Here is a 13878-nt window from a genome sequence, read left to right as displayed (position 1 = left end):
ACATGTGTCTTGGCTCTTCCTTGATTTTAGTAGTTTTGTTCCAATGAATAGAAAATAATCAGTTCTCCGTGGTCGTCGAGCCGCCGCCACGGCATCACGTATTCATCCAGTCGTGACCATCGACGGGCCACTCAGACTGCAGTTATCCGAGTGCTTTCATTGATTGTTCACCCAAATCCAGGAGAGTGGGGCGTGTTTGTTTTGTCGCACTAATGGAAATCATCTCAGCGCACACCTCGCCGAGAGAACGGAGCCGATGGCGAGCAACGGAGGAGACGTGGACCCCGACAGGAGGAATGAAATGGACTATCGGTCGGCTTGATGAACCAAAACCCCGTCAGTTAAGATCTACGGCGGTGGAAACGCAGCTGAGGAGAACGGTGGTGATGATCACATGCTGAGACGTTGGAGGTGCCGGTCGGCTTTGGATTTGAGTTGGATTCTGGCTGCGCTCCAAAATCTTCCCTTTTAGCAACCACAGTTAATTCCGCCATAAATTATTCACAACCGGAACAAAACCGATGCGAAAGGCCACCGGTGTCCCGGCGATCCAGAAGCAGATTAGAGCAGATCAGAGCACGTGGAGTGGAAACAAAAATCGGGAGATCTGGGTGACATCTCGGCCCCCCTCCGCTGCACCTCCTGAGACGGATGGGGCAGCAAAGGCCGCGCTCGGTGGCCAGCAGGCTATGATTACATTTCCCCTCCGCCGCTCCGCCGCGGAGACACTGGGAATCACACGTACACACTGACAAACGAACGCGCACACACACACACACCCACACACACACATATGAGATGCACGTACAGACACCGAGAAATGCGCTTCGTCTTATTTGCTCCTATCAGCCGCAGACTACGGGAGTGCATGAGAGCCTCTCGGTGCCGTCACTGGAGAGGAGCAGCCGCACTGAGGTTTACACACTGGTCTCCGGCTGCTGCCTTAGCAGCAGGACTCAATACATACAGATGAACAAGGACTCGGTGGGAACACACGAGTGCTGCTTAACGTCTTCTATAGGGTCCCTGTGTGCGAGCAAGCGCCTCGATGCATGAAGCTGAAAATCATGCAAAATAAAGTGTGAATGAAAGTGTGTACGTGCGAATATATTTACACATTCGTACGCACTCAAGCTGCAAGATAATCGCCCACAGATTCACTGATATACATATATATATATATACATATATATATATATATATATATATATATATATATATATATTGGATTGCTGCCTCCTTCCCTCCTCAAAGCAGCAACATCAAATTATGTACGCCCCTCGAAACCTTGCTCTCGTTATTATATGTTTTTCAGTGTCTAGTGGAGGGAAGCCTTGTAACGGGGTATGGCGGAATGATATGAATGACATGTCTACAGTAGACGAAGACGCAGGTATGATAGTGTCAAGATGTGTTGGAAATACCTCTTTTCCATCATATTGCATGTTCTCTTTTTCAGAACTTTACCTCCTTAGCTGATCATTCGGCAGGGAAAAGTGGCAGGTAGAAGTAGGCGCGACGCTAACAGGAGACATTTGCTGTAGGACCCTGCAGTCTAACCTCGCTGCGTCTAACCGAGGGACGGACGGGCCGGCGGTAAAGCGAGCAGACGGCGGCGCTGCCCACGGCCGCCTGCGGGCCTCCGCAGGGACGGTCGAGCGGTGCGTAACCTTGGCCCCTGCCACTGCTATCTGCCACCTGGCGCCGCGCCGCCAACAAAGGCCCCCGTCGATAGCGCTTCCTCCCGAGAGTGGCGATCAGGGGAACATGTCCTCTGCTCGCGTCAACAGCTTGAGTCAACAGCTTCGGCGCGCTGCATTAGCATACAATACATATTCATGCCGGTGTCTCTCCTCAACGCCTCGCCATTCCACCCCGCGACCCCCCCCCCCACCCATCCTCCCCCCTCTCTACACCCGACCTCCCCTCTGCACATTTTCCAGTCATTTTTACAAACGGAGTGTCAAGCGCCCCATTTTCGCCGGGAGTCCCACATGGCCTCTTATGTATTCCCGGCACAGCCGCTGCAGAACAACGTCAACAGGTCTCAAGGTCGTCGCACCCGCTCGTTGTGTGTGTGTGTGTGTGTGTGTGTGTGTGTGTGTGTTTGTGGTTATTATGCGCCACAAAGAGTGAGTGAAAAATGTAGGGAACAAAAAAAGGAATTAGGGAAACGTGAGCAAAATAAACCGGTTAGCGATGTGGTGAATGTGCGTGTTTGCGTGCGTTTGTGCTTCATCACAAGTGGAACTATTGGATGTTTGGGTTGATGCAGCAAAATACCGTGAATTCATTTGTGAGTGTATTAACTGTTTAGTTAATGTGTGTAGGCGTGTGTGTGTGTGCAGTCTCGGCGTGCCTCGGGATCGGACAGGTAGACGGAGCAGGAGCCTCCTCCTTTAGTCCACTGGCATCTCGGTGAGAAAAGAGGCCAGTTGATGTGGGGGTTAGAGGCTCCACGGCGGAGCAAGTTGTGATAAATAATGAACACTTTAAAAACATATCTCTGAATCTCTTCATTGCCTTCCTTCATCCCTCCACCACCCGGCCTCATCGCTGCAGACGGCACGGAGTACAGCTGTCTCTAATAAATATTTCAGACTCTAGGTCAGCACCCCCCCCATCCCCCCCTACTCTGCTCTTAACCGCTTGGTGATGACACAGCCTTTTGACCCATGACAATATTGACAAAACACTGATAGTGAGTAGATTCACCAGTGGAGCCGCGCAGGCTTCTATAGGAGTGGCTGCAACTGTTGAAATGGCGTCTCCTGGATGAACGCCGGATACCTCCTCAATTCCTAGGACCCTTTGGAAGAAGTGATCATTCCTAGATGTTTTTCCTCTGTTCTGTGTTTTCAAACCCACACATTCACATTCAGCAGCAGTATTTATTTTTGGCTGAGCAAACACAAAAGCCACGGCGAGACAATGAACGTTCCATATTTCACCACGTTATGTGAAGCAAGGAGATAAAGAGCACATTCATTACCAACACGGACCAAAGAACTGAGGAAGCTGTCGCGATTTGTTTTCCCTGAGTGAATTCTGACCCATTTGGAACACACGGCAATCCTTCCCCCACTGGAGGAGACTATCGCGCAGAGACAAGATCACTTGAACGGAGAATACCGGAGACGCAGCACCTGTCGACAGCGTCCCAAAAAAACCCACCAGCAACTTGTTTCCCCAGACGAACCGCTGCTCCCGTCAACGCTGCCCTGATTCAGATCGTGAAACGGAGAGTCCGGTGATGAGCGAGACGTCTTATCTCTCTCACCCCGGCGAGTTAGCGACTCCTTGCATAAATCTCAGAGGCGGACAGAAGAGGATCAGAGCGTCGGAGTGTAAACTAGGGCAGAGCTCCAGCGCTGAACCCTCTGGATGCGCTGCCCTGCAAGCGAGTCCTGCGGAGGAAACAAGCGCTCCCGCTCTGAGGGGGGATGCACATGCTGCTCTCTCTCTCTCTCGCTCTCTGTCATCCATCACAAACCAGCACGCAAACGACACAAATCCACACACCTGCACTGTCCCGGGTCCGGTACCATCCAGTCCCGTCCCGTCCCGTCCAGATGCGGATCCTCTGTGCCGGCAGATTGAGGAGCTCGTCTCGCTCGCCACGCAGCCCCGGTGCAGACAGCTCACTGTTATAGATGCTCTGACAAGTGAAAGGGGGGAGGCGTGGCCTCACGCGAGATAAATAAAAGAGGGAGGGAAAGAGGGAGGGGAGAGCCTCCCTCAATCTACAATTCAATATTGCCCTCAGCGCTCTGTCCCCTTTTATTTCTCTCTTCTGTGGCAGTGTTCTCGCCGTTATTCCATCGCTCCTTCTCCTTCTCCCATTTCTCCTCCCTGCGTGTTATTCCTGCTCGACTTTCTGTTTCCATTGGTTTTTAGTCTTTCTTAAGTGCTGCTTTCTGCTAACTGTGACTCTTCCTCCCTTTCTCCCGAGGCTCTCATTCATCGGGCAGTAGTGTGTGTGTGTGTGTGTGTGTGTGTGTTAGACAGTGAAACAGCTCTGGCCATCTGTTGGAGCCTGTGAGCCTCACCTATTCACAGTCCCATAAAGGCCGAGGCACACAGAGGAATGAGAGAGAAAGGAATAGGAGGGAACGGAGGATCAATCTTAATGCTGCTGGGGCGGGAGGGAGAATGGGGGGGAGGGAGAATTGGGGGGTTAGCCTGGCACACACAAACACACAGCATATCTATCAGGCTGGCACCTCTGAGGCAAACTGGCGCGGGCACGCCTGCTCACTGGGTCCGGCCAGCTAGGTGGGTGGGGGGGGCGTTCTGAATGAGACAAAACACCCAAAATCAATTTATATACATGTACACAAGCTCACGAGAGGCATATACATGGGTGAGTTCACACACACACACACACACACACACACACACACACACGCGCAAATTCACAAAACCAATTTCCTCTCTGACAAAACAAACAGGATCTATCATGAGGGATAATCCTGCAAACTTAATCCTGCAAACTCAAAGAGACAAGGGGGACGGAGGACAGGGGACAACTCTCACACAGGCCCGTACAGCGAAATGACTGTATCCTGTCTCCCGGGGAGGCCTCTCCCTGTCCAGTTAGAGCCAGGCATCTCTCCGGTGCCACTTCCTTTCCCCTGACTGTCGGGGTGTGTGTGTGGTGGGGTGGGGGGGGGGGGGGGGGGGGGGGGTTGGAGGTGGAGGGTGGAGGCATCCATCACTGTCCGCACCAGCCGTCCCATGATGGATGCGCCTGTTTATCCCTCTCTGCAGGTTGTTTAGTTGCAGCCCCAGCCGGAGAGATTACTGATGGAGAACCTCAGCACCTCCTCACCTCTCCTCCCACCCCATCCAATCAATAGCGCTCTTATCTATTATCTGCATTTTCGAGGTAGTTCTCCATGGAAATCTGAAGCGGGGACAGAGGGAGAGATTAATTGTCCACCCCCCTCTCGGTGTTTTCAATTACGACGTCTGCAATGGATCATCTCTCCGTCAGCGTGGCACGCTACGGGATTTGTGTCCCTGCAAGGTGATGAAACGCTTTGAAAAAAAAAAAATCGGATGCCACTTTTCTTGCAATGACTCGTCTCAATGCATATGAAAGCAAACTATTCAGAGCTGGGGGGGCGGATTTGCATGGCATTTGAGGATAAAGACAATTATATTTCCTGCGTTCACGTCAGGTGCGTTCCACACTAATCCTAATCCTAATTTTTATTTTTTTAAGTATTGTCATTCAAGCCGATTGGAACCATGAGTCCTTTGTGAGAGTGGCTAAGCCGGTTCTAATGCAATTCATAATCACCCTGAAACAAACCAAATATACTGATAATTATTTATTTCTCCCCCGTAAGCATGTGAGAGGAAGCCTGAGACTCAGGGGCTGCTTACATAAAGAAGCCATCTAGCTGCTCGAACATGCTGGATTACAGACAATGCCCCAGAGACGGCCATGTTTTTCCTGAGCGCTGCCGACATGCCAACACAGCAGCCCAGTGACACCACTTTAGGACATGGTTTATTCATGCTCCCGCTCTGTCTCCCTCGCTCTCACGCACATTTAGGACGTGTCATGCCCTCCTCTAATTGGCTTTTACATCCACAGATGTACTCTCCGTCAAAACAGAACATATGAAGAGGGGAGAGTCTCTGTGTGTAGGCTGCTGAACGATATTGACCGAACCCTGCTACCTTTGGCGAAGGTCCCAAAGAGGATCAGAAGCAAGAGACTTCAATAAAAATGCAAAGACAAAGTTGAAACAACAAGATGCGTTGAAATATTACAAATGTCTGCGTGTTGACAGTAAGTCACATCGCAGTGCACAGTGCCCTTTGCAGGCAGGTCCAGGCCTTGAGGAAACCCATTTTCGGGCTATTCTGTTTTCTGCTTCATCGGACACAAAGTGGACGAGGCCTCGAGAAAAGTGACAGTGTGAAGGCAGGTGCATAAATAACGATAAATCATTGCTTTTGTGGAGTGTGCTTTCACAAATGAATGTGTTCCCTGTTTTCTTTGCACTGTGTGCGGCAGGCTGATAAAAATGTCCTCTGTCAGCTGGCTGCTTCGAGACAAGAGAACTCCAGTGCACATCCCCCCCCCCCCCCCCCCCCCCCCCACACACACTTTCTTCTGCTGCTCGCCGGCTCTCTATATCAACAAGAGCAACCTCCAGACCATAATGATCTTGGTTTGGGCTAGTTGGTTAAAGGCTGGAGCCCCCCCGTCCTCGCCCCCCACACACACACATCCCCGGCACTCTGCCCTCATGGTTTCTGTGATTGTGCCAGTGGGTCCTGTGCAGAGGCAGTTAGACATCACCATGGCTACATTAGGAAGAGGAACAGCGAGAGAGGAGCCCAGGAGCTGACAGTGTGCAGACTTGAGGACACAGACCTGACAGAGGTGAGGAGGAGAGAAGTCCGGGTACCATGAGAGGAATCTCAGTGGTTACTGCAGGCAGAGCCTTGCTCGTCTCACATGGGCTCAAACTGCAAAATACAATGAACGGGAAGACTCACACAGGATAACAGCCCTGGAATAAACCACACAGCGTCCCGTGACGTCTAATGTAATCCCCTCCTATTTAACTCATCCCCCCTGTCACCGTTGCATCGCACGCTCCCATTGAAAATATGAATAGTTAATAAGAAAGTTATGAGAAACCATCGTTATCCAGCGTTTGGTTCCGTATCCTGAGGTGATGCTGTAATGCATTCATGAGTGCTCCACAATGCAATTAAAAGAGAATAGAGGTTTCAGAAAAGTTTCCTACATCACAGATTTTCAAATTTAATTGCTAAGCTTTTTTGTTATACACATTTTCAGACCGAACTGGTCTTTGACTAAAAGCTATGCAATGAAATATGAAATTGCCAAAAGAGCTGCCGCGAGAAAGCCATTACCCTCCTTAATTGTACTACAGAGTGTAGATTTGAAAGTTGGGTTTTTTTGTTGAACCCAAGCTGCAGCTTCGTTGACTTATTGTTTGTATTAAACAATACCCGACATTGATTTCTTAAGTACTCTATTTGCCAAAACAGTGTGTTGTCAAAATTAGTACATGGTGTATTAGCACACAGTAATTAGATTTGGGACACCCCGCCAGTATCCCAAAAGGAACCCGTGTTGTTTGATGATCAGCCAGCAGGGGGAGGTGTACTCAGGGCTGGAAGGAATAGATCGACCACTGAGCATTGGGGCTGGCAAAAAAAAACCTTCTGCATCACGCTGAGGCAACAGACAACGGCTGGTTACAAACACGGGGTAATATATATATTGGTGTCTCATTGCTTTCATTTAAACGTGCATGCGTACAGTCTTGTTGTCTGTCCCCCGTGTTCCTGCCGGTGTCTCTTTGTGACAGATGCCTTTGATATTTTGCTTCTTACATGTGTTGGGTGATTGTTGCAAGTGTTGAGTGTCAAAATATGAACATGCACGCTTACGCTAGAATGAAATTACACTTGAACTATAAATGCATAGTAATAATGGGTGAAGGCCGCTTAAAGGCCGGATTGCACGAACAACATGTATTTCAAGTCACAACACCAGCACACAAACATGTTGCAAAAAGATGCAGCACTATCTGGTTCAAACGCAGTTCAACAGGAACCAGCTGTTCCCCATTTTAAGAATAACACGTCCATACATAGAACTGCGCCAATCACTCATATGCAAATCATCCTGCGAACATCCTGATATGTAGAACTCATGAACAACGAGAGGCGTGACGATCCGAGAGCCAAGAGGGATGGACGTCCCTGTGCTCCAATGGGGCTCTCCGAGGGGTCTAAGCAGGAGCCGCCTCCATCTTAATAACCAATCAAAAATTCGAGCGCACTTTGTGTTAAGCTCCTTTTTTCATGTTGTTGTTAAACTGCCTGAAATAGGTCCGTGCACGTTAAACTGCAGGACAGAATACTTTGTCATATTGCTTTGAGTAAAGTGTCCAGTCTAGTCCTTGTTTTGCTCGCAAGACACAATATCTTTAAATGGATTGTACGATTTAGTGTTACACTTTCCGAAGAATAATGGGATATTTTATGATTAGTTCCATCTTAGCATCCATCTTGCTGAAAGCAATGAAACCAATTTAAAAACCTGTTGGGTTCCATCTAATATAATGCAGGTATTAATTTTACTCTGCGTTGAGAAAGAGAACAGTGGTCCAAGTCTCTTCTACGCGTGAGCCACATCTACGACGGTCTCAACTAGAATAATTCATTCGACTTTATATGCCCGTTCATTATTTATTGTAAAGGAAGTCGTAAAAACAACAGAACATTTTGGATCTGTCTCATGCACGAAAGGTGCGCGCACACTCACACACACACACACACATACACACACTCACACACACACTGCAACCCCAGCTGTCCATGTTAAGCAGGAATTTATGGGGTAAAAACTTTTCTTGAACAAGGAACCGTCACTTTGCCTTCAGTCAAAAGAATCAACTGGCTTGAGCTTAAAAATCAAAAAGGTTTTAAAAACTGAGAGAAATATGCTGTGAATATGAATATAATAATAATTATAGAGGATCTTTCTTTCGCAGTCCAATACGACCTACAGCGTTGTGTCTCCGGAGTTTCTCTGTCTAAGATTGTCGCCTCCCCCGGTACAGTTTTTTAGAATCTTGCCGGGCGTGTCCATTACTTAACAGCTGTATGTGATTGGCTGCGCATTAAAACCTAGCTCCTTGTCTTAGTGCTGCTCCTCTGCCTGCATTTGGGGACCGAACCTGAAATCCCCCTCTCACCTGACCTCTGCCTGATCGATACCACAGTACATTCACTGAATAAACCTTTGGCCTAAAGCTTCTTTAGGTAAACATAAGATGGCATGCATTATGTCATCACTATTATCTAATATCTAATACACACAGCATCTTAAATCATCACATTACATCTGCACAAATGTGACATCCTCCAAATGCCCGGCACAAAAAACCCTTGAATAAGGGAAAAGACGTTAAAGTTGACATCCTCCTCCCAGGGGAGGCAAGTGAAATAGATGTGTCATGTACAGTATTGAATGACTTATATACAATGTGTTTAATTCCTATTACAGGGATGGTTTTACTGTCCTGATATGATATCTAATAACACACTATAACTCTAACCACTAGTCATGACATTCGATCATTTCTGCTGCTCGCCGTGCTTCTCTGCTTGAATGCCTAACACATTGCAAAGGTTGGGGAGACGTTGCCAGACCGTGGGAGCCACAGATCAAAGAGCGCCCCCCCGCTGAGTCCCGGGGAACAGGAGCCGCTGTGGGGCCCAGCCAGCACCGGCTTCTCCAGCTAATGAACTAAAACCCCTTTGACGCCGGCTTATTTGCATTCTTAATGTACATCACTCAGTGTAATATCTGACACACATATTAAATAAGAAGCGCCTTGTGGGTGTGTTGAACAAGCCACCCCAGTGTTTCTCGCACAAATACATTTGTAATCACTTTATAACGCTGTGTGATACACGGAGGGGCTGAATTGCTGCGAAACACGAGTGAATTCAACAAATGCGCTCGTGGGAACTTCCTCGGTGCAGCTTTGATCGCCACGAGCTGCTTTAACGCGTGAGGACACCTCCGAGCCAGTTCGAGGTTGCACGGGCCGTCGCGTGCAGCCGTCCCACGTCAGCACTCACCCGAGTGGGAAAACAAAGGCCTGGATTTTAAATCACAGAGCTGTACGCGGTCGCGGAGGTTAGTAAGCGGCTGTGTTTGGTGTCCTTAATAATTAATGATTGTTTGTTCCAGAGTGGACGTCGCTTTGTTTTTTTTGTTGTACGGCGCTCGCTGACATGCAATTAGGGGCTGTCAGGGTGAGAGGAGGAGTCCTCGGACTGACATCACAAGAAAAAGGTCACGGCCGCAGGGGGGGGCGGGGGTATTTTCATTATGTGTGAACATGTCGGATTTTTATTAGCTGTACTGTACAGAAATATGCACAAGGAAATGAACTGGGGCGTTGAGGATAGCAGCACAGCAGCACGTGTTAGTAGAAGTGAGAGTTTGGTTCCCTCGAGGCACTGCGCCCTTTGCTCGTGCAAAAACACCGCCTGCCTTATGGCTTTCCTAAAGTCTGAGGAAACTAAAAGCAGCTTCCCGACTAATTAATTCCTGCATCTCAAACAGGCACGCAGCCGAGTGGTAGGAGAGTTCCACAGACGGCAGCACCCCTAAAACACCTGCTAAAAAAGGGACTGTAGCGTGTGTGTGTGTGTGTGTGTGTGTGTGTGTGTGTGCATTACACGCTACAGACCAAGATGATAGCTCAGTTTAACTACACTGGGGTAATCGCATAAATAGAACTTTTAGCAAATCAACTATTCTGAAATATTTAAGTTAATGCATGTTTATTATGATAGAAAACGCCATAGCATGTCATGATGTCTCAGTATATGATTTCATCCCACTGGTATTCTAAGACAAAGGCTCTTATTGTCACGGTGTGGTTCACTTCCTGTCTTATTTTGTAGTTTTCTGCCACTCGTGTCCCCGGGTAACTTCACTTCCTGCCTTGTCTCGTCATCCCCTGTGTTCGTCTAATAGTTTCCACCTGTGTCCAATCACCTGCACCTCCCTTGTGTATTTAAGCCATGTGTCTCTTGTGTCACTTGTCGCGTCATTGTCTTTCGTCACACATGTTGCCTGCTGTTTTTCCTCCCGGTTCCTGTGTTTTTTGGATCTAGTAACTATTAAAGTATTTTGTTTTCTTGCAAGTCTGCATTTGAGTCCTGCCTTCCACCCCCACCCCTGACACTTATGATCTCATATGAATAAAAAGGTACATCTCATCTCTCCTGCATTTTCCTACAACGGTCAGCATTGCGTGTCAATTTCCACTCACTGCAAAGAGCCTTTTCAAAATAAACTTCCGTTTTCACAGGTAAAAACTGCTTCTTTGTTAAGAAGTGCCGTTCCTGAAGGATACACACTACGTCACGTGGCGCTGGCGGAACGAGCGCTGAGAGACCAGTGTGTGTTGGTCACTCCCGACCGCCTGCTGTGTGCTTTAACGACCTTTATGCTTCTACGTTGAATATTACGAGCAGAGATGATTTGGTGGGATATCTAAAATGTTATTGTTGAGTTGCATTATTTTTTGCTGGTACAACTAAAAGTGATGGACGAGACCAGCCTGCATCACAACATGGTTCAATTTAAGAAAAAGAATAAATTATCGCATTGAATCCGAGCTCAGTTCTTGATAGAATGTATTTTTTTCAACAGGGATCTTTTCATTATTGTTATTGGAATTTAAAATTTAAGAAATCAGATTTGATTTTGAGTTGTGATCGAGTGTTTCTGTGAGACAAATGTTAATGGGAGTCGCACCACTCCGTCAAAGTAACACCTGAATGCTACGACGAGGCTGTGACAACACAGCCGACCACGCCGTCTCTCCACCGGTGCCTAAAAATAAAAGAACCCCACTTTGGACACGCCTCCTCTCCTTATCTCAGCCTTTTGGCCGTCGCCGCCCGGCTGCCGTGAAACCGCACTGTAAGCAGAGTAAAGACAAGTGGGAGGATGCAATAGCGTCTGCCTCTCCCCTGTGGTGAGCAAAAATGATGAATTGTGTAGAAATGTTATTTGGCACCTGATATTAAGCCGGCATCTGACGGACGGGAAAAAAAAGAGCTGATGCAGAAGGAGCAGAGGAAAGCCCCGTTGAAGAAATGCTCCCGTCCGTCTCTCTGTCCTGCCGGGTGACACCTCGTCCCTTAATGAGCTGACTTGAGTCATTCGGGACAAATGCCAAGACAATAAATTACCGAGCTCGCCGCTTCCTGTTTGCCTCCACTCCGACGCGGCTGAGTAATCTCTCCATCTGGCCTCGCTCCATCCAGAATGAGATTCTGTCAAATCGCATTCCACAATGCTTTGGGTCCATTTGCATAACTACATTCAGTGTCTCCAGTCAAACTGGTGACAGGTTTTTTTTTTCCTCGGTTAATTGGATTTTTGAATTACTTTTCCAAAAAGGGAAAAAAAAACAAAGTGATTTTTTTTCCTCTGCGTGGTCTTCTATTCCCATTTGGAAGCGACAAGATTAAAGCGTGTATGAGGGTAATTGGGTGGCAGTTTTGGAATTAGAGTTGGAGAGCGAAGGTATATTTGCAGTCAAGGAGCTGATACTCTATTCCAATTTCAGTCTGTTTAGCATGCAGGCTCTGAACTATTCCCTCTGACATGGCAAACCTCATTAAGATAGAGCAAACTAATCCACTCGGGGGGTGAAAGCTAATTCTTCGTATCTTTTTTTTTTCTGAGATGTAGAGACAAGCGGAAATTGGGTCTTCGGGGCATACGCACTTGAAGGTAGAGTGCTTCTCCCGCTCTTATCATAGCACGTTTGCTGTAGATTGGAGGGGACGAGGACATAAACATAACATACTTTCTGCCGCCGCCGCCGGCAAAGAGACATACGGCAAGACCCAGCTGTGCAGAGCGTGCACATCTGATCCGCACGGGGTCACTCCACTAATTCCTGCTGATAAAGCACCTCTGACCTTTCATGCAGCAGAGGCGCAGCGGAGGGCAGAGGAAAGGGAGAGGAGGAAAGAAGGAGAGAGGGAGATGAAGGAAAAGGCCGACGCGGGGCCTTCAATGGGCAGACAGCTATTAACCAAGCACTCAGCATGGGATGTGGCATTTACAGAGAACAGCCAAATGCCATTGCAATTAATCAGGGTCTTGAATGCCAGCTGTATCAATACCTCTTGTTCACGGACATGAGCGCACGCAGAAAGAAACCCGCACGGAGCTCAAAACACGGCCGCGCTTTTCTCCCTTTTCGTGAAGATCACTATGGGCACGGAGCACGCGGCTTGTCTCTAACCTCAGCACAATACCTACGCCTCAAAGTAGGACGCGCGCACAAAGAAATGGAATGAATACACAACTTCATCACGCACGAAGGCCCGGGAGATACAGGCACACATTTCACTCCGCGGGGAGCTCCAAATTGCTTTTGAATAACCAGAGTCTAATTGACAGGAGAAGAATGCGGTGTCACTCCGCTGGCGCGACCGTCATTAACACGTCTTCCGTTTTGTACACGCTCCGAGGCATCATTGTTCTGTTGGCCCCAATCCCTCCCCGGTGCAGTGAGCACGTTTCAAAATGTTTTTTGAGCAGAATGTTGTTAGCTACACAACGCTCCCCGAGGGGAACAAAACACAAGAACAATTGGCTCATTAGAGGCGTAAACATTTCAACCCACAATATGGCTGGAACACACTCGGTGGAGAGGCAAAGTCACAGCGCACACAGATGGATGGATGGGATGGACAGTGTGTGTGGGGGGGCAGAGAGAAGCACCCTTGTGTGCTCAGTGTGAAATCTACTGCAGAGATGAGGTGACAAGACGACATTTTAAGATAAAATGGAAGAAATTTGTTAGTATATTCAATTAATAATATCCAATTACAATAAATTCCTATAAAACAACATTTGAAGTAAGCTAGCATCACCATGTCCCCACATGCAACATCCATCAACTAATCTGCTACCTCTGGGGACGAGGGCGACCTGACCCTCCAGAGGACACGGAACCATCTGACTGGTCCAACTACCTGTCAATCAAACACAAAAAATCCCAGGTTCTGAAACAAGTGAAGGGTTTTCGGCCTTGATGCTTCGTGGTTGTTTTGACCCGTTTTGACCTCCTCTCTGGTCCATCCACGCATGAGCAACGAGGACTGGATGCATAGTTCAAGACGGAACCTCATTCATTGTTATGCAGGTTGCTCATTGGCTCAAAACCCCCAAAAAGTTTGACTTTAGGTTCAAATTTACAACTTTATAATTGTACGCCACTACATCTCAGAGACATATACTGTACGTTGTATCCAGTCCATTTGTCT

The 13878-nt window shown here is 48.0% G+C and overlaps 1 protein-coding gene across 10 annotated transcripts in view; it reads right to left on the bottom strand.

The window, feature by feature from the left end:
* Positions 1-13878, bottom strand: part of sulf2a (sulfatase 2a) — a 41056-nt gene that overhangs the window by 25108 nt on the left and 2070 nt on the right. For 2 of the 10 annotated variants that reach the window (XM_078091606.1, XM_040203894.2), the window contains exon 1: positions 3523-3928. The exons of 4 other annotated variants lie outside the window; for them this stretch is intronic. The gene's annotated coding sequence lies outside the window, so the exon portion shown is untranslated. Of the gene's footprint in view, positions 1-3522; positions 3997-13878 lie in introns of those variants that run through there. 4 more of the 10 variants (XM_078091610.1, XM_040203893.2, XM_078091618.1 and 1 more) reach the window with 3 other exon arrangements.

The sequence above is a fragment of the Gasterosteus aculeatus genome, chromosome 17, assembly GCF_964276395.1.
Source record: "Gasterosteus aculeatus chromosome 17, fGasAcu3.hap1.1, whole genome shotgun sequence".
Taxonomy (NCBI): Eukaryota; Metazoa; Chordata; class Actinopteri; order Perciformes; family Gasterosteidae; genus Gasterosteus; species Gasterosteus aculeatus.
The sequence above is the reverse complement of the archived record's forward strand: the minus strand, read 5'-3'. Positions and strand labels throughout refer to the sequence as shown.